At 43.9% G+C, this 26702-nt stretch overlaps 1 long non-coding RNA gene across 1 annotated transcript in view; it reads right to left on the bottom strand.

Annotated features, from left to right (window-relative positions):
* LOC311597021 overlaps nucleotides 1-26702 on the bottom strand; it is a 323741-nt gene that overhangs the window by 113164 nt on the left and 183875 nt on the right. The window contains exon 4 of the long non-coding RNA XR_014779063.1: nucleotides 14118-14267. This is a non-coding gene — a long non-coding RNA (uncharacterized lncRNA). The remainder of the gene's footprint in view (nucleotides 1-14117; nucleotides 14268-26702) is intronic.

Here is a 26702-nt window from a genome sequence, read left to right as displayed (position 1 = left end):
AGGGACAGTCACAGAAAATGAAGCGGGACGAACATAAGAGCTGGAAGAAGGGTGGAGCGTTGTGGAATTCTGCCTCCTGGGTATGGCCGAGCTCTTATATTACTGACCTTATAGCAGCTATGATTTCCTGTGTAAGATTATGATAGTCAACATCCTGTCGTGGAGAGGAGATGGGCCTTTGGGGCTATGGCCCTCCCTAAGCATCTGTAGGCAGTTCATAATTGCTGGGGAATTGAGAACCATTTTCTTCAACAGTGTGAGGTGTCCATGCTCCTGTAAATGGCCACTCACCCAGGCCCCTGTAAGCATCCTAATGAAACTCATTGTGTCACACACACACACACACACACACACACACACACACACACACGATATGAAAATAGAAATGGGCTTGGAGGGACGATGAAGGGTGTTAGCCTGAGTGCAACGGGAAGTAAAATCAGACAGTGTGGTCTATATGTATGAGTATATCATAATGAAGTCTGCTATGTACATAATTAAAGCTTTAAAATACCATTTTAAAAGTTCTAAAATTAAACCAGAACCTTTGTCAAAAATGGATGAAAATGTATTTTTAAATATGAAAGTGGCTTGCAAGGAATGGCTGTCTGGAATAAAGAACTAAGATTGCAAAAAAAAAAAAAAAAAAAAAAAAGAGCTATGTTACCAAACACATTTCCTAAAACCAACATTTGGAGCCTAGGAATGCAACGCCTGTTTTATATAATCACTTTAAAGCTCTCCCTGCCCATACATATTAAGTAAATAGCATAGTAATAAAATTTGGGCTTTCATTGTTCTTTCCATGAAATCCCTAATTTAATTTAGCAGCATTGTGGACACAGGAGTCAAGCTCTGGTCTCAATTACTGAAAGACAATACCCAAATACAAGTGAATGATCTTCTGAAGCCTGATTTGACTCCAAAATACAATGGACCGAAACATCTCACCATGTTTAATATATGCATATTATATATGTATATGTAACATATGCATATTATATAATAGGTACATATATGGGGGGACTATGAAGAAATTGCTCACAAGTTGAATTTTTCCAGAGAATGGCTGAAACAAAACACACAAGGAACGTTTATTTTAATGATTGATTTCGTACCTTATACCCTTCCTTATACTACAACTGATTTCAACTCAATGGAGTTGTTCAAGTTGCTGCTCTACGATCCCTGCTCCATCCTCACAGACTGATGTACTTAAACCATTTACAGACTGATGCACTTAAACCATTTACAAGTTGCAGAGTCTCTGTTCCCTGGGCTTGGTTCTTCTCACATTATAAAATGAGTGTGCCCATGTCGCGGTAAACTTTATAGCCCATTCATTGTGGGCACAGGGGAAATTCTAGCCAATAAGACACAAACGAAAATTGGTCAGGAAAGGTTCTAGGAAGTATCCCTATTTCCCGGCAGAAGTTGAAACCTACTCTTCCTCTTTCCCTTTGCTTCCTCTTGGTTCTGGCGTGGTGGCAGGAGCAGCGGCAGCTGTGCTATGATCAAGTAGAAAGAGCCAAGAAACGTGAAGGGACACAACCTTAATAGCACTGAGCTACCATGCTAACACTTACTTCTTAGTCTCTTGGTCAATAAAAAACAAGCAGATCCTAACGTGTGTCCCTGTGGTTGGGCAGAATGTTACACTCAACCCGATGGAATTCATACTGACACACCTGACCTTCTTCCCCTTGAGGTGGTTTCAGCTCAGATCTTTCCTTAGAGCTCCAAGGGAGAAGAGTCTTCTATTACACAGGCACTGTATACCAGTCCTTGGAGAATAGTAGCAGGCACCAACCTCTCATTAGCTTGTTTCTATAGATCATGATTATGAAAAATACATCCTCCATAAACACACATGCACACTTACCAGAAAATGGCCTACATCTACTCAAGTGAAAAAAGGGGAGCAATATCAGGACAGAGTAGCCATGACACTTTTGTGGTGAAACAAATACAATCTACTTAGGAAACAGGGAGAGACAGGCAAAGCAGAGAAATGGCTGGGTGGTAAAAATACCATTCAACCTTAAGTGTTTCCATAATTAGTAGGCGCCACAATGGGCACAGCCATTGTTTGTTATAAAGTTAATGGAAAACACTCTAACGTGCCACTGGGTCTGCATCCGACTTCACCTCTCCTCTCTTGTGATTCATAGAGCTCCTGGGTGGGAGACTTGCTTCAGTGAGCCGACTTTCTAGTACCTAGCCCCTGTCTCTCTTAATAGCCACTGGCATGACACAGTGTAGGCACAATTTCTCTGTTGTATGGCGTGCCTTCAAAGACCTTTGGAAGTTGATGCTCCACGTCCACACCCTTCCAGATCCATAAACACAGGACAAGTTCAGCTGCCCATGTCATGATGCCCAGAGCACAACAGGAGCACTCTATACTGGTCAGTTCCCAGAACTCTACCCAGCCTTGAGCAGTTTTCCAGACTCACTGATGAATTCACTGATGAATATTCTCCACATACCTGATCTTAACTTACTTACCAACTTAAAAATGTTAATTGTAGGGGCTGGAGAGATAGCTCAGTGGTTAAGAGCACTATCTGCTCTTCCAAAGGACCCAGGTTCAATTCCCAGCACCCACATGGCAGCTCACAACTGTCTGTAATTCCACTTCCAAGGGATCTGACACCAATGCACATAAAATAAAGTTTAATAAATTAGTTTTTAAATGCTAATTGTACACTAATATATCAGTGTAGTAGAGCATATGAAACTGTAGATAGGCCCATCAAGAAGTGAAGATACAAACTCTGAGTAAAATAAAATCAGTAAGTGGGCTTTTTTTTTTTAAAGCAAATGAAGTTGAGAGGGAACTGTGATGTGTGCGGTATGCGGGAAGTCGGAGGAGAGAAAACGGGGATGGGGTTGACTAAATCACTTTAGATACACATATAATGTGTTCAAACAATAAAAGTGTGTACCACACAGAGATGTCCATTTCCTGGCTCAACGTGGACTGCACTTATGTAGGTGTTTTCACTGGGCAATATCATGATCAAAAGACACACAAACCTTCTCTGCACTATTTCAACCAATTGCTACAAACCTGTAAGTGCTTCAAAATAAAATGTTTGATTGAGTTGCCCCAAAAACACACTAGCAAAGCGCATGCTGGGTTTATTGGTATGCCTTGATACTAGCCTTTATGAGATAAACTGAACACCAATACACTAATAACAAAGTTTGCTGTATTACTTACATCAATGTCTGTACCCTGTTTTTAATTTGTCCTTGTATACTTGAACATATATATGTATATATACACACACACACACACACACAAGTATATGACATTTAAAAATATACACACACGCATGCACACTGTTCAATTTCACTGGCTAGTTTTAAATTGGTTGTCTGGCTGGTTGTAGCTTCAATCTAGATGCTATCACCCAGAGAATTAAGCATCTTCTTCTCAAGGCCCAGGGAATGCAGGTTCCCAAGGACCCATTCCTCAGCACTCCACCTGCGCACTCACTGGTCGATGGACTTTGATGTGCACCACCATCCACCTTATTTCTATATTCTGTCCACAAGCAAGGTCTCAAAAACATGAATAAAGTCTTCAGAAAACTTTGTGCACTTCCACAACCCAGGAATGTAGAAAAAACTTTTAACTCAGAAACCACAGAAGAAAAGAACAACGAATTTGACTAAATATATTTAAAGCCAATATAACAAAGCAAAATATTAAATGCAACATGAAGAGAACAAATCACAAACTGGAAAAACATTTGCAACAGATGCTGAACAAAGAAAAATTTAATTAGCAAACATCTTTAAAATCATTAATAAAAAATTAAGCAACATAAAACAAGCCAAAACTATGAGGTTTTTTTTTTATAAAAAGAATAATACAAACAGAAAACAACCTTTTGAGACAGCACTTGGCCATATTAATGAATGAGTACAAATCAAAAATGCAAGTGTGATTTTCCCCTCATTTGATCACACAAGAATTATTTTTAGAAATTGAAAGCCTAGAGACTGTAATGTGTAAAAACAAGGGGCATCTAGGGTCTCACCCAGTCAGGAGAACATAGAGCACCACACTGGGGCATGTTTTGGCAATATCAAAATGCATCTACATCTTGATTAATCCTACTTATTGGAATTTATCTTACGATATACTTGAAAATAAAAGAAATAAACATTTTCTTCGTTGTTTATCATAGCATTCATTATAATAGCCCAATGGACATGAATAAGATCAGTGTCTTATGATATCGTGGAATAGTAAAGGATGTGAAAGACATCTAGATAGTCATTAAAAATAATGAGACTTCTCTGGGGATATTAACATGGAAAGATCTCCAAGATATACAATTTAAACTATTGTTAAAAAAAAAATGGGGGAGGGGGAGGCAAGCAGATCTCTGTGAGTTCCAAGGCCAGCCTAGTCTACAAATTGGATCCAGGACAGCCAAGGCTACACAGAGAAACCCTGTCTTGGGGGGGAAAAAAGAAAGAAAAAGAAAAATGTGGGCGGCTTTTGTTGCAGAGGGAGAATCTTACTGAGTGTAAATTTTCTCTTCTAGGAAAATATAAAAAGTTAAAGAAAGCCATGGTGGCAAGAAGAGGGGCCCCACGGTCTCACTGTAGATTATCTTTGCTCTTTTTCAATGTGTCTGGGATTCCAGCCCTCTACCACCTGGCAGGACTCCCATCTGTGCTTCCCTCTGCACTCTTTTCTGTGTTTAAGCACATGGGATGCTGTTTAACGGCAACAATAAAGCAAACCAGAGCAACAGCAGAGTGTTTGGAAGCTGGCAAAGCACTGCTGGCCAGTTACATGCCCTGCTTTTCTTGTTAAGTGTTCACATCCCATCCACCCAAGGAAGCATCCTATGGCTTTTTTTCTATAGATCAAGCAGTTTTTAGGTACAATCTAATCCTGATTTTTAGAGATTAGGAATATTTCATTTGCTAGACATATATCTTGGTTTTCCAAGTCGGTGGTTCTCAACCTTCCTGCTGCTGTGACCCTTTAATACAGTTCCTTAAGCTGTGGAGCCTGTCAATCATACAATCGCTTTTGCTGTTACTTCATAACTGTAATTTTGCTACTGTTATAAATCACAATGTAAGTATCTGTTTTCCTTCCCCCACCATCCCCTCCCCCATCCCACTTCCAACAGAAACATCTGAGCCAGGCTTGAGCGGTACTAAGCCCAGAAGCCCATCCTGGAGCCAGGCACCTAAACTTGATCACTTTAAGAATTCCCTGGGAGGCAGAGGCAGGCGGCTCTCTGTGAGTTCAACTCCAATCTGGTCTACACAGCAAGCAGTCCAGGACAGGCAAGGCTACACAGAGAAACTCTGTCTCAAAAAAAAAAAAAAAAAAAAAAAAGAATTCCCTGGGAAACACATTGCACTGGAACCCCAGCCCTAGTTACCGCATTCAGTAGGATTATGAAAGACTCCATATTGAAAGATCCCTGAATTTCCCAGCATGCTCTGGTGCAACTAGTCTAGAGCCCACACTTTGGGAATGAAGGGTTCAGGATACAACCATCCCTCCTTCTCTGGAGAGTCCAGCATGTGTGAAGGCTGCCAGGGGTGTCTTACTTCTCTCTTCCCTTGCACCTTATTTCTCTTTTAGTCATTTCTAGCCCTTATAGCAGCATTCTTTCTAACGTAGCAATTCTGGATATGAAGTCACCTGACCCATTCAGTTTCTCTCCAGGCTCCACAAACACCTTAATACCATTTTTCTTGGTTCTGGCATTTTCCCACCACAAACTCTTTTCTCCTCTTTGTCACTTTTTTCTGCCACTTTCCTCACAGTTGCTCATGGCATTTACCTTGATGTTTAAGAGACAGAGTGTGTCCTGTTTGCAGGGAGCTTCTCGCGTGCCCATTTTCTGTCAGGGTGGGATAATCACTGTAGCCTGAGCTTCCGCTGTGAGGGGCTCCTGCCTTGTGCTCATTCGTGTCTTTCCTCTCAATGCCTGCTTTCCCAAAAACCCTGGCCTTTGTGTCTATTCTTTGGCAGTCAGACAGCACAGTGACACCACTCTCAACACTCAACTGCCAGATGACACATGATTTCATGAAGCAGCTCCCCTCCAGTGGTCAGAATTAAGTCACTATAGCAGCCCATCCATCACCTTCCCTTATTCCTAGGGACAACAATGTCCTTAAAGAAGACCAGTGGAGAAGTGGGGTCAGACCTCTGACTAACATGGGCCCCCTGACTGTGTGTGTGTGTTTGTGATGGTTTTGCAACCTGCTTTAGAACAGTCCCCACATCCTGTGATGTCCACAGGAGGCAGCAGTCTGTAACAGGCACCAAAGTCCACGTTGTAATGAGGCCAGAGCCTTCCATAGTTGAGAAATCTGGATGCTAAAAGGACTGGGAAGGGCCACACAGTCAACTGCTTAGACATCAGTGGAGCTGTGCCAAAGCCTGGGAGGGTGATGAGTATGAAGACATCCCCACAGCTCCTTCTGCATCTGGGCCTGCATCCCACTCCTATTGCTGCAACCACAAATCATCCCAAACCCCAAAAACCTTATCTACAACTCAGACATTTGCAGTCACACAACCAGCAGAGTGCATTCCTCATGGGCACTTCAGCGAGACTAGATCCCTGGTCTTTCCAGCTTCCAGAAATCTCCAGATCTTTCGACTCAGAGCTCTGTGCTCATATCAGTCGGCCCCCAGCTTGCATTCATATCCATTCTTATCTCCCTTTCTCGGCCTTCTGTGGGAACCTTTATGATGACACAGGTCCCACCTAGATAACACAGACTAGCATCCACATCTCACACTCCCAGATTTAATCATATTTACAACCTATTTTTTGACGTATTAATTAACATATCATAGGGTGAGGTAAATTCACAGATTACAAGCAGCCGGGGGAGGGAGAGGCATCATGCAGCTACCCACAGGACCCTAAAGTAAAAATGCTACTGCTTGGGAAACACCCAAGTGCTCCCTGCTAGACAATAAAGTTGAGAGAATGATGCAACTCTACCAGCTCAGTTCCTGCAAAAAGCAGTACTCAATAAATATTTACTGTATTCATGAACACAGTGAAGATGAGGTAAGGGTAGGGGAAGCTCACAGCAGGGCCCTGGGCATTCAACACAAATTTCCAGAACAGCTATGGCAGATGAAGTAAAAGCTCCTTAATAAAGACAAGATGGTGTTTTATGAACCAGTGTCATCTGGGGACATCCAGATATACTTCTCGAGCATATGTCAGGTGGCAGTAGCAAGGACATACAAGAAAGGGCATAGCAAATACTGGGAACCATCATGCCATCATGGAATCCTTTGCTATGATATGGCTGTATAGAAGTGCCACATGCTGCATGCCTTAACCAATATAGCCTTGTTTCCATAATTCTGGAGTCCAAGGTCAAGCTGGTGTTGGTTGTGCCAAAGCCTGTATTCTTGTTTATAGACGGCCTCACTGGGTCCTTTCATGGTCTTCCTAACATAGACCTGGGTTTCCTGTGTCTCTTGTTGGGTTCAAATTACCTCTTCCAACCACAAGGCGGCTAATCAAGCTACATTACAATACTTTCTAAAGGGCTCCATTGTACTTTCACCATGTTAAGTGAGCAGGTACAGAGGATTTGTGGTAGTTAAATATGTGTGCTAACTTAATGAGGTTAAAGGGGTGCCCAGATGACGGACAAAAGTTTGTCTCTGAGTGTGTTTATGGATGTTTCCAAAGGGATTGGGGGTGGGACCATGTGGATAAAAGCCTTGGCGGAGCAGAAAAGCAGATCTCTTCCTTTCTGTGAACCGTTGTCTCCCCTCAGCCAGTGGGTTGTCTGCTTCTCGGCCTTCAGAACGAAACTAAATTACACCACCAGGTTTCCAGTTGTCTGTCTTGCAGATGGAAGACTTTGGAACTTCTCAGCCTCCTGAACCATGTGAGCCAATTCTCATAATAGTCCTGGCTGTATGCACATTCATGTACATCTCCTATCAGCTCTGTTCTTGGGAGAACCCTGACAACCCTAGACACACACACACACACACACACACACACACACACACACACACACACGGTTCATTTCATTTCAGGGGCATGGCCACCATGACATGCAGAGATATCCTTAGGGAAGCAAAGACTGAAAAAAGTCACCCCAGGGGAGGCCCCTCACCTGGGAGAAAAGCCACTGGCCAGAGGAGGGGAGGAGCTAGATGCATAGAGAAAAAGAGAATTCACTGCAGGGAGGGGGAAAAAAACTCAAGCTCCAGGGCAGCAGAAGCAAGATGGGCTAGTGAGCTAATGAGAGAATAAAGTGGAGTGCAAGGTTGAAGGGTTGAAGAGAAGAAAGTCTCCAGGTGCCTGAGAGCCTCGGGGAGGGGCAGGCAGGAGGGCTCAGCCCCAAGATGCGATCCAATAAAGAAAAGGGGAGGAATGAATTTCAGATACGAGTGCACAGATCACATTGTTAATGTGGGAAGTATTCTCTGCAAGTGGTGCTGGGACAAGGGAAACAGTTGATGCAGAGGAGACGCGGCACATGGGGAGACAAACATTGTCACATCAGAGAAATTGGAACTCTGGGAAGTGGATATCTACCTAGCAGAAAACGGGAAATAAGAATCCCTGGAAAGTCACACAGCCCCCTCATGGTGGACCCAAAGACCGTGCCGCATCCCACACACCTACGTCTATCTCATGCTGTTGTGTGTTCAAGTGTACTGAATTTTTCTCTGTAGTTTGGAGACCATTGGGAAAAAAAAAATTCTGCCTGCATGGCCCAAATTCAGTATAAGATCATTATCCTGTTGTAGGTTTTCATTAAAGTGATATCTGGATGAGAGAAAATTAAAGGGTTAATAGCTATTGCCTTCCCCCAAGAGACAGAAACTAATTACATTTCCTTATACCAACAACCCCCACCAACACCATCATCCTGGTGCCCTCCTGTTGATGAGCAATCTCTTTTTAATTTACATTTAAAGCATTAGGCAAAAAGCCTAATTCCAATTCTGTTCTCTGACAGCTCTCAATGCTCATGATGGGAGTCACGATGTTAAAAATAATAATAATAATAACATCAATTATGCCTGCATAACAAGCTCAGTGCGGGCCATGCTACCATTCAGAATCAAATAATAAGCAGACAGCCATGCATACGCACACAGGTATACACCACTGAAATTCACAATCAGAAAGCCACTGTGAGTGAATTTTTGTGAGCTCTTTGTGAGTCTCCTGCAAGCCCAATGGCCTTCTACGGATGGTGTTGATCTGCGTGCGTTCTGGAAGGGTGTGCAGTGGAGGAGAACCGATAGGGTCTCCTGTTCCCCTCACAGTCAGCTCTGTGAGTGGACATGAAGAGATTACATCATGGTCACACCTGGGGTGTACCATTTTCCAAGGCATTGGGGAGGGGACCGCCACGTGGAAGAGAAAAGCTCTCTCCATCTTCTTCACGAGGACCGCTACTTTCTAAGTGGCAGACTTTAATTCAGCAGCTCCCAGGATGGCTTAAAATGGTGATTCCTTAAAGGGTGGGTCATTGTTCCCTTTGCAGTGTCTTTCCTGTCACCAGTCACAGTGTGATGGGAAAGCTGTGTTCAGAGAAGCATTGGGATGGGGATGTGAAACTGTATTGCTCCTGGAAAGATCACAGCAAAGTGAGAGCTGGATCACCCCAAGGCATAGTGGTTCTGGCAAGGAGCATCTCAGAGCAGCCCTTCAAGGCAGGTCCCAGGCAGTAGACCTACTGAGGACATTCCTACACCCACCTCCTTAGCATCTTATTGTTAGCATATAGGTAGCTCTACTACCATGCAAGAAACGTGAGTGCAGAGCAGTTGTGCATGGAGTCTTCAGCCAGACAATCTGAGTTTGACTGCTGAGTTTGCTCTTGGTTCATGGACTTGAACCCTGCCCTTCAGTGTAAGGCTAGAAGTGGCCTTGTAAAGCTGGAGGGGTTCCTGCAATACAAGCTGCTGCTGCCCATGTCACAGCGTTGTTGCAGGTTCTAAGTGAGACAGCAGACAATGAGATAAGCCTTCAGAGGGCACTAGAAATTCACCACTAGGCACAATATGCCTCTCATAATGCCATATTCTAACTGTCTGGCATGTGTCTGTTTTCCCATTGGTGTCTCCCTAGACAAACCCTTGTGCTCCCCTAGTTTCCAGGGCTACATTTTATTAACTATTGTCCCTGAACCCCGTGCAATAGACAGCTGTCAGCTGGAAGAATGACAAGCATGGTAAATTACTGAATGGTCAATGTAGCTAGCGCTGGCCAGCCTGTAAAAAGAAAAGAGACAGGAAGTGGGACCCATTCCACACGTGCAGAAAAAGAGCTCTTGTTGGGAGTGTGCATTAGCTAACCATGGCATGTTCAGAGAGAAACTGACTATTAGAAGTGAGGACTCACAGGCTTCGTTTAATTGCAATTAGGAATTAGATCTGGGATCCAGATGAGGAAGAACTTCCTAGAGGCTAAAGAGCAGTGGTTGCTTTCAAGCCCAGCCTCTTGAGAAGAGAATAGGGATTGGCCGTGACCACCCATCAAAGGAGGGTGTTTCTGCTTCCTAGGGATTCAGGAGAGAAGAAGGAACTGCCTGACACTGGTGAAAAACTTCTGAGAGTAGGGGCTGGAGAGATGGCTCAGAGGTTAAGAGCACTGTCTGTTCTTCCAAAGGTCCTGAGTTCAAATTGCAGCAACCATATGGTGGCTCACAAACCATCTATAATGTGAGCTGATGCCCTCTTCCGGCCTGCAAGTGGACATGCAGGTAGAGCGCTCATATACATAAAATAAATAAATAAATCTTTATAAAACAATTCTGAGAGTGGGTGGCAGCTGCGGGACATGGTTTCCTTCCATGTACCTGCTATAATATGGTGCATCATTATGCAATTAAAAATATTGTGAACTCTAGCTTTTTCCTTTTAGACTCTAAATATAAACAATTTTCTTTCTGTCTCTTCTCTCTCTCTCTCTCTCTCTCTCTCTCTCTCTCTCTCTCTCTCACACACACACACACACACACACACACACACACACACACACACACACACAGGAGAAGCAGCACTGAGAATATCCCTTGTATCATTGTAAAGATAAAGTAAAATATTGTGTGGGATGTGAGCAGTAAACCCAGTATGGGCCTGGTGGACAGACAGCAGGACAGTGCCCAGATATACAAAGACTACTCAAGGAGACAAGTCCTTGGGAAAGCCCTGCCAGCTTCCACTGCCTGCCAAGGCAGTGCCACTCCCATGCTAGTGCTGCCAAGGAGCTGGAGAGAGCCAGCCACTAAGGACATTTGCCCAGACAGATAAGTGATTGTCAGGGAATTCTGGACATTGCTTCTCAGATGTGCCTACTGGCTCCAGAGCTGGGATCCTGGTGGCCAGCCTGAAGGGTCCTGCTGTACTCCTGGAGCTAAGCAAAAACACCACTGCCCAGCCCCCACCTGGACTTTCCCTGGCTCTGTACCAAGCGCTGTTATAAAGCCTCAAGGACAGGCAGCTTTCGAGGCTAGAATGGATGCTAATTATAGCTGGACCCCTGCTGTGGTCACTTCACTCCTCCCAGGCAGGGAACCTGGGGATCCTGTGTCACACCTGTGCTGCTTACTGTAGCTTAGGGTTTTCTCTGCTGTTTAGTTGAGGGTGAAGCCACCCAGGACCTCCCCACCACCTCTCTCTCTCTCTGTGTTTGTGTGTGTGTGTGTGTGTGTGTGTGTGTGTGTGTGTGTGTGTGTGTGTGTGTGTGTATGTGTGTAAGTATATATGCCAGGTTGAGCACCATGCCCTACCCCACACTGTATGTGCATATGCACATACATGTCTTCACATATGGACACACATGTGTTTCTGTATAGTCTTCTCAATATTCTACCCAGAAGGCATGCTATTACATCCCACTTTCCTCAAGTTATTTTTACCTAATGGTACAAAATCTCTAGAAGCAGGTGTTGTCTCCCTAGAATTTTCTCAGACCACTGTGCACAGTGAGACAGAGAATTCCCACATGCAGTTAGCTCATTCCTGAATCATCCATCTTGCCCCTAAATGTCTTTCTATTACCCTATAGACATGTTTTAGGGATGTCTTTATGCATTGTGGAAGCAAAGCACCCTGTGACAACCTCCTCTGGCACTCTCTGTCCTAGTCTACGCTTGAAAAAAAATGATCTACCTTACACAGGCCATGTCTCAAGCTGCCTCACAGGCACATGCCACTTCTGGATGCCCACCCTCCCCGTGTGGCTGACACTGCCTCTGTCTACTGTTCTGGTTAGTTCCTGACAGCTTAACACAAACTAAAGTCACCTAGGAAGAGGGAGCCTCCGTTGAGGAACTTCCTCCATCAGTGTGGCCTATAAGGGTGTCTATGGTGGAAATTTCCTGGCAAATGGTGATGTGGGAGGACCTGGCATGTATAAGGAAGGTGGCTGAGCAAGCCAGGGGACCACACCAGCGCTCCTTCCACGGCCTCTGCTTCAGCTCCTGCCTCCAGGCCGCTGCCCTGCCTTCCCTCGATGACGTCTATATTGTGAGTTGAACCAATCCCTTTCTCCTGCAGCATTTTATCTCAGCAACAAAGAAGCCAAAGCAATGCACCAAGTCTTACCAGGCTCCATTCTGCCTGCCCACCACCTCAGTGGCAGCGATGGCAGCCTCTGCTAGGCATGCTTTTCTCAAATCCATAAATCCACATTTCGTAAGAGGTCGTTCATTCTCTCTGCCTTTTGCTGGGTCCTCCTCTACTTGTCCTCCAAATGCAGAAGCCTCTCGGAGATCAGGCCCAGGCCTCTTCCCCCGATTAGGGGGATTCACCTATGCTCATGGTTTTAAACATCTCCTGTACCAATTAGCGCACATATAGCCATGGCTACGGTCCCTCCGCTGGGCTGCAGGTCAATAGCCAATAGATACTTCAAAAGGATCACATCTGAACCACCATTGTCCCAAATCCTGTCTTGACCTCTTGCTTCCTCAGTAGCCCCATTAGGAAACAGCAGCCCCACTTACATCATTATTTGTCATAGAAACCACCGGCTTCTTCCTTTCTTTCTCTCCCACATCCTCAGCCCATCACCTCGTCCCCTTCGCTCAGCAGCCCCAATTATCCACCAAATTCTCTCACAGCTCTCCCACCTCAGCCTCATGCCAACCCCTTCCTACCCATGAGCCAGCTATAGCACACACTGCTTCTTTGCTCCTTGTATTTCACACGGAAAGTCAGAGGGGACTCCATAATTCATGTGTACACAGTCATGCAGCATCTGAGTACATCACTCCTTTCTTTACAACACTTCAGTGAGGTCCACTTGCTCCTAGAACAGCACATGGTACACAGTGCCAGCTCAATAAGTAACTGTTGACTGAAGGCATAGATGCGTACTCAGCCACTTTCACATGAGTGAGCTCAAGAATAGATTGCTTCCGGTTGCCCAAATGGATTCCTTTGGCCACTCTTTTGCACACTGTTTATTATTTGATGGCCATTATGCAATGCATAAATAGTGCCTGCCACTTACTAGGCATGTCGTATTCCATTCCTGAACTGTGAAGTTGACTCTATCTTCTTTATTTACAGTATGAGGCTGTTACTGTGTGCCAGAGACAGGGTATAACATGCCATGCTCCAGAGCCGCTACATCCTCTCTGCTCAATGCCATCATTCAGTCAGCCATGGTTTCTCAAGAATCAATTATTGAATTGCAGGCCGTCCTCAAGGCACTGGCAGATGAAAGAGATATGGTCCTTTGCTCCAAAGACCTTGCATTATGAATGCCATCCTCTCCCCAAAACAAGTGGATAAATAATAGAACTAAGTCAACAAGTGTATGTTAAATTGTGTATTATACTCCAAGTGCCATGGAAACCAGTGGACATAATGGTTTGATAGACTCTCTAGGCACCTAGAAACAACCAGTTAGTACAATTCCTTCGATCTACTTATTTTTTACCAGCTGTGTGATCTCTATTCCTCCCTTTCCAGCCTTCACACCTTTAACTTATAAGCGATGTCAATATCATTCAGCAAATGTTACGTTCCCACAAAGTATCTGAATGTGAAATTCCAACTGAGAATGTGTGCCATCTCACGCCTTCTGGCAGCAGCTGCCTTTGCTCACCTTTACCCACCTGCTCTATCTGGGAGCTTCATCTCGGCTGTTCTGAGCTCCAGAACACGTTTATGATTCCAGATGAAGTTTCAAGTGTGCCATCTGAACTGAGTGGACCAGATTCGAGACATCATTCCAGATGTCAGATGTGAGCTGATGCTGTGAGGAGGCAGAGAGAGAAAAAGGTTACCAGGACACACAAGGGGATGGACACGTGGCATTGTGCAAACCACAAAGTCCTTCCTGCCATGGATGAAGTCATGCCTTCAATGGCTGTGTACAAGTAGAAACAGCACTTAAATTGCTTTCAGTGGTATGATTCCTGGGGGAGTTATTATTTTCCCACTGTTTCATTGAGGTGAAATTCATAAACAAAATGGAATCATTTAAAGTAGACAATTCAATGGCATCAGTATATTCAGTTTTCCAAAATATCTAGTTCCAATGGATGTTAGTTTGTTTGTTTGTTTTGTTTTTTTGTTTTTGTTTTTTGTTTTTTTTTTTTAGACAAGGTTTCTGTGTGTAGCCTTGGCTGTCCTAGACTTGCTTTGTAGACCAGGCTGGCCTCGAACTCACAATGATCCGCCTGCCTTTACCTTCTGAGTGCTGGGATTAAAGGCATGTGTTACCATGCTCAGCTGTTCCAATGGATCTTTATTATCTCAAATCAAAAGCTCATGCCCAATAAACAATATTTATCCACTTACCATCCCTAACCTTTGACAACCGCTAGCTTCCTGTCCACTCAATATAACTGTTCTGGATATGTCAAATAAATCAAATAATTCAATTCACAGCCTTTGTAACTAGCTTCTCTTCTCTCGCTTAATATGCAACACTTTTGGGGCTTGCCTATATTATAGCATGAATACATAAAGTAGTACCCTCATTTCCCTGTAGAAGATAAATGTCCAGTGTCATGTGACTGAACTGCAGCTTGGCTAGCCCTTCATCAGCTGATGGACACTGGGGTTGGTCTACCTTTTAATAGAAAGCATTCTATAAATAGTACAAAAGCTTAATCTGAGCACCTGTTTTCAGGTCCTTGGAGTAAATTGCCAGTAGCTGGGTTGTTGGGTCTTATGGATGATTCTGTATTTAACTATTAGAACAGTGGTTCTCAGCCTTCCTAATGCTGTAACTCTTTAACAGTTTATCATGCTGTGGTGACCCCAACTATAAAATATTTTTCAATGCTACCTTATAATTGTGATTTGTTACTGTTATGAGTAATAATGTAAATATCTGTGTTGTTGTTTGACCCCAAAGAGGTAGTGACCCCTAGGTTAAGGACCCACTGTATTAGAGACCCTTAAGGAGTGCTTTGACCCTCTAGCTGTGGAGGACAAGAAAGGATTGCTGTGATGCAAAGTGAAGTGGCAAGGCAGGGAACACTGGGAGTGACGAAAGGCAGCCAGTCCTGAGAGGAACTCCAGGACATAGGGAAAAGAGAGAGGAGGCCAGAAGGCCTCTGAGGAGGACCAGGGCAGCTACGGGAAGGGCAAGGAGTATTTGGGAGATGCTCAGCTGGAGCAGGAGTGAGCGGGGCAGTCCATGGATAAACTGCTGGAGGGAGGAAGGTCGGCCCAGCTCCCTAACAAGCTGCCTCTGAACTGTGGGAACTTCTTTCCAGTTGAAGAATCTAATCCTATTTGTTCAGGGCTGTTGGAGTTGCCTAGGCCCGACCGCTTCTCAGGGAGCAGAGTCCATGTATGTATAACCTCCTGCCGCTGGCCCTCACATAGTCATTAAACTGGTCATTATTTTTGCCTTATTTTCACATACCCCTCCCCTCTTTTTCAGGCACCCTGACAACTTGTTTTCTTTGCCATCTCTCCTATCTTATAAACTGTCTTGAAGAGCAGGCCTGGGCCAGATGCAAGCTGTCTGCTTGCTTGATATTCTTGTTGGATTATACAATGAGTATCTGCCTCTCAGAGAGGACAGCTAGGCAACCGAAGCCAAATTCAGTTTTCTTCCACGTAACTCTTGCACTTAACTGTGCAATTTGCCCCAGACATTGTTTCTCAAAGTGCCACGATTGTTCTCTGTACGTTTTCCCTCAGTTACTTTCCCATGATATGAGAGTGGCCCTCATGAGGTCAGACGGCACTAGAGATATTGAGAGGATGCATAGGCCAAACTTCATTTGCCTTTCAGTTAATACACATGGATTGGAGCCTAAAACCTACAACTTTTGGCCTTCATCTTCCATTAAATAGTGTGTGGGAAAAACACAGATTTAAATTTGCAGTCCTATAACACATCCAAACTATCATATGCCATTAGCTCTTTATTATCCCATGAAAGACACACATATTTATATATTAAAGAAAAACTATTGATGTGGGGGACTGATTAAAGAGGCCCACATATGTCAAGAGTAAAGGCTCAGGACAAAGGAGGCTTAGTTCAATCATTTCCTTGGAAAATAGCACCACCCAAAAATCTAGAGAAGAGAAAACCAGGAGTGCTAACAAGCATTCATCAGTGAGCTGTGAGTACTTAGGAGTCCTGTGCCACTGCTGTGTGTGGAGACCTCCTTCACCTTGGGGTCTAACAGCCTGGATGCTGGACACTTCTCTTTATGCTTTCTGCTGTCTTCCTACTGAAACACTGCTCTAAACTAGAACACAGAGGTTTTCTTTAGTCTATTTAGACATAATGTTGTCCATCTTGAACCTCTGTCTTTTCTCGTTAAAGAGAGCAAAAGACTGACCATCTCTCCCTCTTTGAGGATGACGCCTGGTAGAGGATAGAATCAAAGACTGTTGCACTCTGCAGGGTGGGATATATTTACATTCCTCAGAGTCAGAAGAGAGGAAATCTCATTCCAGGTATGCTGTTGGGTATGAACTTTGACATAGCCTGTAAGGAAGGTTACAAATACACATTCTTTGACCCAGTGACTCCATCCAAGGAACTGATCCTACAGGCATATTCTCCTGTGCTTCCAATATATGCTTTTCGTTGTAATAGTATTTGTTTTTTTTTTTTTTTTTTTTTTTTTTGGTTTTTCAAGACAGGGTCTCTCTGTGTAGCCTTGGCTGTCCTAGACTCACTTTGTAGACCAGGCTGGCCTCGAACTCACAGTGATCCGCCTGCCTCTGCCTCCCGAGTGCTGGGATTAAAGGCGTGCGCCACCACCGCCCGGCATCGTTGTAATAGTATTTGTAAAGGGAAAACTGGGTCTGAGGAGAGGTGACTCAGTCTGTAAAGTATTTGCTGCACAAGGACGAGGGCCTGAGTTTGATACCCAGTACTCATGTAAAAGTCTAGGAACAGCGATGTCACTGAGAGGTAGGGATCAGAGGATCACTCAGGATTGCCAGCCAGCCAGTGAAGTCAAAATGCTGAGCTTTAAGTTCAGTGAGAGCCCCTAGATCAGAAAAGGTGGAGAATGATAAAGGGAAAAGACACACTCATGTGCACAACACACACACACACACACACACACACACACACACACACACACACACCACTGGGCATCTCCTTTGTCAACGGACTGGTCTTTGGTTTAGACACCATAAGCAAGGTTGACAAGATGGCTCAGTAATGAGCCTTTGCCATCAAGCCCAAAAACCTGAGTTTCATCCTAGGGACCCATGTCATTGAAAGTGATGACAACTAAATCCCATGAACTGTCCTTTGATGTCCACATGTACGTCATGGCATTCATATATACACATATAAAATCTATATAAAATATGAATAGATATAGATATCTCTGTAAATATAAATAGATAAGATATAGATATGTGCATATCACACCGTGGGTGCAGGAGGACTGACTCAATAGTTAAGAATGCATGCTTCTCTTGCAGAGGACCCTGGTTCAGTTCCCAGCACCAACATGGCAGCTCACAACAGGGGATCTGATGAACTCTTCTGGCCTCCAAGGGCCAGACTTGCACATAGTGTACATACATCTATGCAGGCAGACAACATATCATACACACAAAATAAAACCAAGTCTTAATCAAAAAGAAAGCAAAAGCAAAGTGTTGCTCACCAGTTTACAAGCTCTTACTCCTGCACCAGAGCTTCCCACAAGCTGGGACACCCCAACTTCTCAGCCTCATCACCCCTTCCTCTCCCCTTGAACTGTCCCTCCATTTGAGTTCTAAACTCCTGTCGGGTGGAGACTTGGGATAAGACAATTCAATATGCACTTGGGTGGCTCAAAAGATATTTATTGTTCTGTAAACGATAAGGAAAGGAAAGAACTTAGCTAAACCCCATCTATTCAACTCCCATTGGCTTAGAAATATAAATCGGAATCTCAACACAGTGAATTGCTACCTATAAATCAAGAGATTCTGGCCTGTGAGATTAGGGAAATGAAGCAAAAATATTTCAATGAGGAAGGGAGGCATGGGCTGACTTTACCATTTCCTAGGCCCATTTATTCTTTGAGATAGACCGTAACTCAGAGACATGCTCATCATCAGAACTTCCCACAGATCTTTTTTTAAGAAATGTTTTTTGTTTGTTTGTTTGTTTTTAGTTTCAAGGGCCCTAAATGTCCCATTAGAAAACAAAAGAAACTCAAAGGGGAGTACAAGCCACACAGCAGGGAACATCTGAAATTGTGGGCCAAGTTGCCACAGCCTCAATGATGGAGCAATGAGGCTCGGTGGGGGGAAGTCTTCTAAGGGACAAGTGACAGAAGCTACCGTGTGGAGCGGACAAAAGTCCTGCTGTAGTGACTTTGGTGGCCATACCCTCTCTGCCAGGTAAACATCTGAAAGCTTGCCTGTGAGGTCCAGTCCTCCTGCCTGGCTATAGGCTGCTATTTCGTTGATTTATTTACAAAAAGCCATCTGAATGTACTCCCTAAATCATGGCTAGCTACTTCAAGGTTGCCATTTTAATGTTATCGCTGCTCATTCAGCCGGAGAGTCGGAAAGGCTTCCCCATCACTCACTGTGCTCCCAGGCCCCAGGGATCCATCTCACTCTCGCTCCTCGCGACTCCTCTTTGCAAGGGAACAAAGGCACCATTCCAATCTGCTCATTATTGGTTCATTCGTTCTTTTATTTTGCCTCATTGAGTATCCTCAAAAGCCAACACCGCATCAGGCGTTGTGAGACAAAAATTAAAAATTGCTGCTGTCAAGGGACTCTTAGAGTCCACCTGGGTGGGAGGGTACAACATGGGCAGAGTTAATGCTAATTAATGTCACTCCTGTGAACTGCCGAGCTTTGGAGGAGTTTTTAAAGATGCTACAGTGGGTTTTGAGTTCTCTTACAACTAAGTCTATGCGTAAGAGTTTTGTTTAAAAAAAGAAAGATGGCAGCTAAGCAAAATTTTGACATTTCTGGAGTATAAGAATAGGTACATAGTGAAAAGGCCCCCGGATTGGGGCAGCAGTGGTCTGGGCTTTACTTACATGCTGCTTGACACAGTTAGCTGATCTACAGCAACATTCTCAAGTGTCAAGGCTCTCATCATGGGAAAGTGAGGGTGGAGCAGATCATCACCAGACCCTTCAGAGATGGTATTCTATGTGATTCCAGACAGCAGACTGGGAGGTGCATTGTCAGGATAAAAAGCAACCAATGAGTTGGTCAACCCTCACCTGTGTGTTCTTTTTTACACTTTGTGTATATAACAAGCGCAAATAATTCCCAAAGTGTCTACGAGCTCAGGAAACGTGTAATTTCATGCTCCACTTGCATCACTTTAACATTACATTAACATATTTGTCATAATAGTCTGGGAAATTATCTTTTTAATAATCGCACATACATCCTAGCGGGTATACCGCAATTATCAAACATATGTTTGATGTTCCCCACTCTTCCTCCAGTGCTGGAGATGGCACCCAGGACTTACACACACAGGCAATCACAGCTCGAAGGCACAAACAAAGCGACTCGCCACACTGACACCAGCTCGTGGCTGGGTAGAAGGAAGTAGATTGGTGCATTTCAGCAAACTTCAAATAATTGTTCCAGGCTGGGCATTGTTGGAGAGAGTGATCTCTCCAACAACACAGCAGCACAGGAAGAATTGCGATAGCTTTTGGTTTTATATTATTTTATTATTGTTAACTGGGGTTAGCATATGCAAAAAAGAAAAAAATGAACATCAGTTGACTATTTCACACATGCGCGTCATTTCACTTTGCTTACATTTCCCCTCTTTTTTTCTCATGCCCCTCCTTCACCCAACTGCTTCCTTCTGTTTTCATGACTTTTGTGTCTGGTTGTTCTCCACTGTCCCCCTTCCCCCACTCATTTAGACCTCATCCTCTACTCCTAAAGTCCCTATCCACTGTCATGTCCTATATAGAGATATATAGACACATAAACTTACAACAATATTGCATATGAGAGGAAATATGAAATACTTATCTTCCCAAGTCTGGCTTATTTTACTTTAATATGATCATCTTGTGCCCCGTCCATTTTCCTGTGTCTGTCATGACTTCATTTTTCTTTATGGCTGAATAAAACTCTGCTGTATACATATACCACATTTTCTTTATCTATCCACTTATTGGTGGACATCTAGGTTGATTGCATCTCTTGGCTCTTGTGAGTGATGCGGCAATAAGCATGTATGAACAAGTGTTTGCTCTTTCTTGCTTGCTCTAACCTGACAGAGCTTTTACAGTAAAGGAAGAAGGTGGGGCCCAGAAGACAGTTACTCTCAAGACATCACAATTACAGCTCCTGATGGCATGGCAAGATGGGCCGAAGAGTTATGAGGAGAGAGACGAATGACTCATTGAAGAGGAAGAACTGAGATTACGCCCCTGTCAGGAAGGAAGGCTCTGGTTAGGGCAGCCATGCCCTATAAGAGCAGGTTCTCAGAAGGCATGAACTGGACTGTTCTTTATTTAACTTTTCTCTTTCTTTTTGTTTTTCCTTTCTTTCTTTTTGTAGCAGCAAGACTTTTTTGGGGTCTCCATCTAATGTGCAGGCAACTCCATGAGAACCTCTCAGGGATTCCACTACCATAACCCCTCCTTCTGCCCCTGTGAGTGCCAGATAGTCATCAATGCTGATTCTGCTCCAGGCACTGTGGGAAAGAAGCAACTACAAATCTTCACATGGCTCTCTTGAGTTATTGTGAACACCAGACCCTGACAGACACTACTGTCCCTGACCAGATTTTCTTGGAGGTGTGCAAACAGAGTGAAAATCATCTATTCAATGAAAGGTATCTGAGTAGGAGAGGTGAGTGAGGATTAGATTGTGGCAACGAAGCAAGTTGGCTGACAGCTGAACAACACTGCTCTCGCGAAGCAGAACTCTTTCCTCTTGAAAATGTATTTAGTCATGTTCAAGACTGTGTCTTGTTCACAAAACTTTATGCTTAGACTATGGGAATTGGCACTCTTGCACTCAGACCACCCCAACTTGAGAACTTGCAAGTCTTGCCTATCTGTCTTAAAGCTATCTGTACTTACTTAGAAACACAGGTAATCCTTGCAGTTTTTAAGATCTCAGCAATGTGTAATTTCATACTTTTCTCCACACATTCCCCACCCCCCTGCCGCCATTAACATTACACCAATATGCTCACTCATAATAGTCTAGGAAATCATCTTTTTAATGATGGCATACATGTTCTAGTGGATATGCCATATTTACCAAACTGCTCCCTTTCATTAAGCATTTAAATGCTTCCTCTCCACCCTCCTTTCAGTGCTAGAGATATAACCCAAGGCTTGTATATGTTAGGTAATCAGTCTCCCTCTAAGCTACGTCCCAGCTCTTGGTTTCCTCAGATAGGCTCTCACTGTATAGATCTAGGCTGGCACTGAACTTGCTGTATAGCCCAGACTGGCTATAAACTCAATATCCTCCTATTTCTGCCTCCTGGGTGCTGAAACTACAGGTGCATGTCAACAACCTGGCTTCTTGGTTTTTGTTTTGTTTTGTTTTTATTGAAAATAATACATGAAACTAAACTTTTAGTACTAAACAGACAACAAAAACTACCTTTACCAAGAGAGAAAAGTTGCAAGGCATGTCCCGTTTGACCACGTAAGTGTTTAAAGTAAATAGCTATAGCATCACAGAAGGACTATCTACAACTTCCATTGCTAAGCAAATTTAATGCAAACTAAGATCCTCCTGTGGCAGTTTGAGTGAAAATTGGGCCCCCATTGACTCATGTGTATCAATACTGGCCCCAGTTGATAGAACTGTTTGGGAAGGATTGGGAGGTGTGGCCTTGTTGGAGGAGGCGTGTCACTGGAGATGGGTTTCGAGGTTTCCAAAGCCAGTACTACTCCAAGTTACCTTTCTCTGCCTTGTGCCTCCAGATATGGTTGTAAGTGCTAAGCCACTGCTCCAGTGCCATACCTACCTGTCTGCCTACTGCTATACTCCCTACTGTATGGTCATGGACTCAGCCTCTGAAACTGCCCATTAAATGCTTTTTTCTATAGGTTGCCTTGGTCATAGTGCCTTATTAGAGCAACAAAAGAGTAATTAAGACACCTTCTTTTTATTTTCTCTTCTTTCCACTTTTGTTTAAAGTGGCCTCATTATCAAGGAATGAGATGTTTCAGTATTTCTTCATGTCTTCATCACAGAACAACAAACAAATTCAGAATACTATCAACTGCTTTTGCATATAAATGTGTTTTTCCCATTTTAAAGCCATCCCTGAAAAGGTGAAAAACTCACTAAAACTTAAAAGTTGACAAAATTTTGGTCCTGAACTCTCAAATCTGTCAAAGCAATGAAACTGTTTTGTGCAGATAGCAGAAGGCAATCCAAAAAGCAGAACAGAATAGACGACCCAGATAAGGGGTTAGTGGAAACGACAAGATTAAAAAGTGACGTCACCATGACCAAAGGAACTGGATTTTCCTTCTTAACAGATGAAACAGGGAGACACAGATGAATCTGCAAATAGGCATATAAATGAGTGAGCCTCTGCAGGGAAGCGAAGGCGGCTGGAAAACGCTTTGGTGCTCATAGAAGAAAAGCCAAACTCCTGAGTGATGCAGGCCAGGGGTAGCCACCCCTACCCTCGGCAGACTTCCTTTACCCCAAGCACACCAACCCTGGCCTCATATTTCTGAAGCTGCTGATGATTTCCTCCACCAGGAAGGCTTTGCCCTGGTCCTCAGCAGAAGCGGGTCAAAATCTTGCTTGCCACTCTAGTTGGCAGTCCCAGTTCCAAAGCATCTCTGTCCCGGGCCATCCTAGATGAAAGTGATCCCTGGCTATTGCACTGAAAGACAAGGCTATTGTTCCTTGTGCCCAGCAGGTTTTACTGTGCTGCCTCACTGTCCCTTGACTGTGCATGGCTCACACACACAGCTCACAGCCTCTTCCCTGCTCATAGTTATCCCCCAATAAGTCAAACAAGACATAGTAATTGAGGTAGAATTAATTAATGATATTGAGGTAGAAGTTGCAGTAGAGAGTCCAAAGCCTTTCTTGGTGAAGGAGAGGCACGGGGCAAGGCCTATGAATGTGACTTTGTGGAGAAAAAACAAATACTGGGATGTTTTAGCCTTCATCGGGATGAAGAAATTGGAAACTAGACAAACAGCTTTGCCTTAGCTCTCCCGCCCCTCACACACTGTCCCTGGTAACCAGCTCTTCATCCTAAGCCAGATGGCAGAGCACCAGATGCGAGCACATATAGTAATAAGGAGTACAGAGTTGGAGATTTATCTTGCCTTCTCTTTCTTTTCGTCTTTCCTCCTTCTATATTTTATTCCAAAGTCAGCGAGTGGATTGAGAGGGGGTGGGTATTCAAGCCAACATAATGTCAACTGTGTCTCAATAAATCCCTTTTTTTTTTTTTTAAGATTTATTCATTTATTATTATGTTCTTCCTGCATGTACACCTGCACACCAGAAGAGGGCATCAGATCACATTATAGATGGTTGTGAGCCACCATGTGGTTGCTGGGAATTGAACTCAGGACCTCTGGAAGAACAGCCAGTGCTCTTAACCTCTGAGCCATCTGTCCTTTTTAATAGGAGGAAGTGGATCAAAGAAAAAATACATGGACAGAAACTGAGTCAGAGGCCAGCATGCTCACATCCTGGGAAGTGTGTGGCAGTGCTGAGTGTGAGGTGGCACCTGAGTGAACAGAGGCCAGAAAGAGCCCGCAGCTAACATCTTCTCTGCAGCACTGTGTCAGCATCCCCTGCTCTCACTTCTCTCTCAGGTTCTGAGAAGCATCTGGACCAAGCTCTTTGTTTGCACTGGTTGCGGCCACACATTCGTCTCACTCACACAGACCTGCCCTGCTCAGTCTAGCCTCTCCATCTTGCTTCCTTTCACAGTCCAAAGGAAAGGGCCATTCGACAGAAACCGCAGAGCTCTCGTTCCTCTAGAATGCTCAACAAATCTCCAGCCCACTTTCTGAGGGAGAAGCTTGGGGTACACACTAGCTCCTTCCCCTTGCTCATCTTTATCTACCTCTCACCCCCTGGTTCTTCCTCTTAAAACCTCAAATAAGGCCTTTTTCCCCCAACATGCTTTTTTGGCTATCAAATTATGTTACATATTATACACAATTTTGTTTAAATTAGTTTATTGATAATACTTTCCAGTTTTATACATTTAGTTATATTTTATGTATTCATTGAGCATTTCATACATATATACAATGTACTTTGATTATGTGTGTATGCATGTGTGTGTGTATGCATGTGTGTGTGTATGCATGTGTGTGTGTGTGAGTGTGTGTGTGTGTGTGTGTGAGAGAGAGAGAGAGAGAGAGAGAGAGAGAGAGAGAGAGAGAGCGCCATATCTATCTACTCATAAATCACTACTAATTGCCTTAAATCAAACCAAGAGCCAAACAAAATCGTTATCATATTAACTGAGGTAGAAGTTATAGTAGGGAGTCAAAATCCTTTCTTCAGGGAAGAGGAAAGTGAGACATGGGACCAGGCTTGTAAACGTGGTCCTATGACCAGTGTGTTCAGTGGGTGCTGCCCTACTGTAGCGCCACCCTTTAGAATATAGTCAAGCTCAGGGGCCCAAACCTAAAGAAAGCTAGCTCCTCCTCCCCTAGCCACCATCAACTGCCAACAGCTCCTTACCTAGAGGTGGAGACTTTGTGCCCTTCCTATGCATGCTGGGATCTTTACTGGCTTGATCATGTACAAATTTCCCATAGTCAACCACAGCTGCTGTCAGTTGGTGGATGTAGTTGCCCTGTCATGTCCAGAAGACACTGTTTTTCCCCAATAGCCTCCACTCTCTAGCTCTTACAGACCTTCTTCCTCCTCTTCATTTCTGAGCCTTGCCAGTAGTGGGAGTAATATAGATGTCCCATTGATAGCTAGGCACTCTGGAATCACTTATTCTCTACCCCCTGGCCAGCAACGAGTCTCTGTTTTAACAGCCATCTACACTGACTGACAGCTACACTAATATATGGGAATAAAAAAATAAGTATTTAGAAGGCAGTTTGATACTATATCCATTACGCAGAACAATAGGAACAGAGTAAGGCCCATGGCTTCCCTAGCCATGGGTTGTTAGCCAAATCCACAATATCAGGCACCAGTTCTCTCCTGCAAAGAGGCCCTTAAATCCAATCAGGAAGTGGTTTGTTGCCCCCACAATATTCATGCCACGATTGTGCACATGAGCACGGCTTTCCAGGCCACTCATTGCTGTAGCTCTCAGGGCTCACAGCTGGGTGAGACTGGTGGTCACTTTTCTTCCCCAGCCGCCTGCATAGCACCTTCTGGTACTGTGAGAGCTTAGGCAGCAGAAGGAAACCTTCAGGTCAGCTTGCTATCCCTGAGTGCTACGATCAACATGTGTGCTGCCTTCAGCAATAGGCCTCATGTCAAGTTCTTCTGGGCAGCCAAGAACAAAGGCAGTAACTTGTTCTGACTGGGGGTGGGGGGTAGGACACCCACAGGGAGGTATCCACACCTGTACTGGGTCTTTTTATTGGCTAACCTGTGTCATCTGGGAGGAGGATCATCCTTGTACAGAGTGAACTCACCTAAATAGTCCTTTCTGATTTTTGTGTTCAGCAGCAAACATTGGTTTACATATTATTCTGCAAGTGCTTGGGTTTCTCACCATTAACACAGCAGCCAGAGCACATCTAAATCTAATAACCATGATTTCACTGTTACTAAAGCACAAATAAAAACTGCATTTCCCTCGTGTGATATTTTGCACCTTTCACAAGCCCCATTGTCAACCTCTAAATAAATCCATCAGAATCAATCAAATGCTGTCAAAATTTCAATACCATTGTTTGTTTTCAACATTGTAGGAAAGTAATTCTACCTATCTTTAAGTAACTTTCTTTGTTACCCCAATTTAACTTTTACTGCCCTTTTCAGATTCAAGCACAACCAGGCATTTTCTAAGACAATCCTGCTCTCTGTCTTTTTCACTCCATCAGTCAACTTCTCTCCCCTCACATTTTTCAGGTAAAGCTAAAACATCCTGTGACTTCTTCAGGCAGCTACTTTCAACAGTCTAGAACCAGAGTACCGTGAGTCAATTTATATGTATTAGTTGCCCCAAAACTATATATTTTAAGAAGTGCATTTTTCTTTTAGTAGTTCTGGAGAACAAATGCAAGCCTTGTGCCTTCCAGAGAGGCCTTTATTTTGAGCTCCACAGTAC

The sequence above is a fragment of the Acomys minous genome (genome assembly GCF_964271855.1).
Source record: "Acomys minous genome assembly, chromosome: 4".
Classification (NCBI taxonomy): Eukaryota; Metazoa; Chordata; class Mammalia; order Rodentia; family Muridae; genus Acomys; species Acomys minous.
This window is presented reverse-complemented; position numbering and strand designations above follow the sequence as displayed.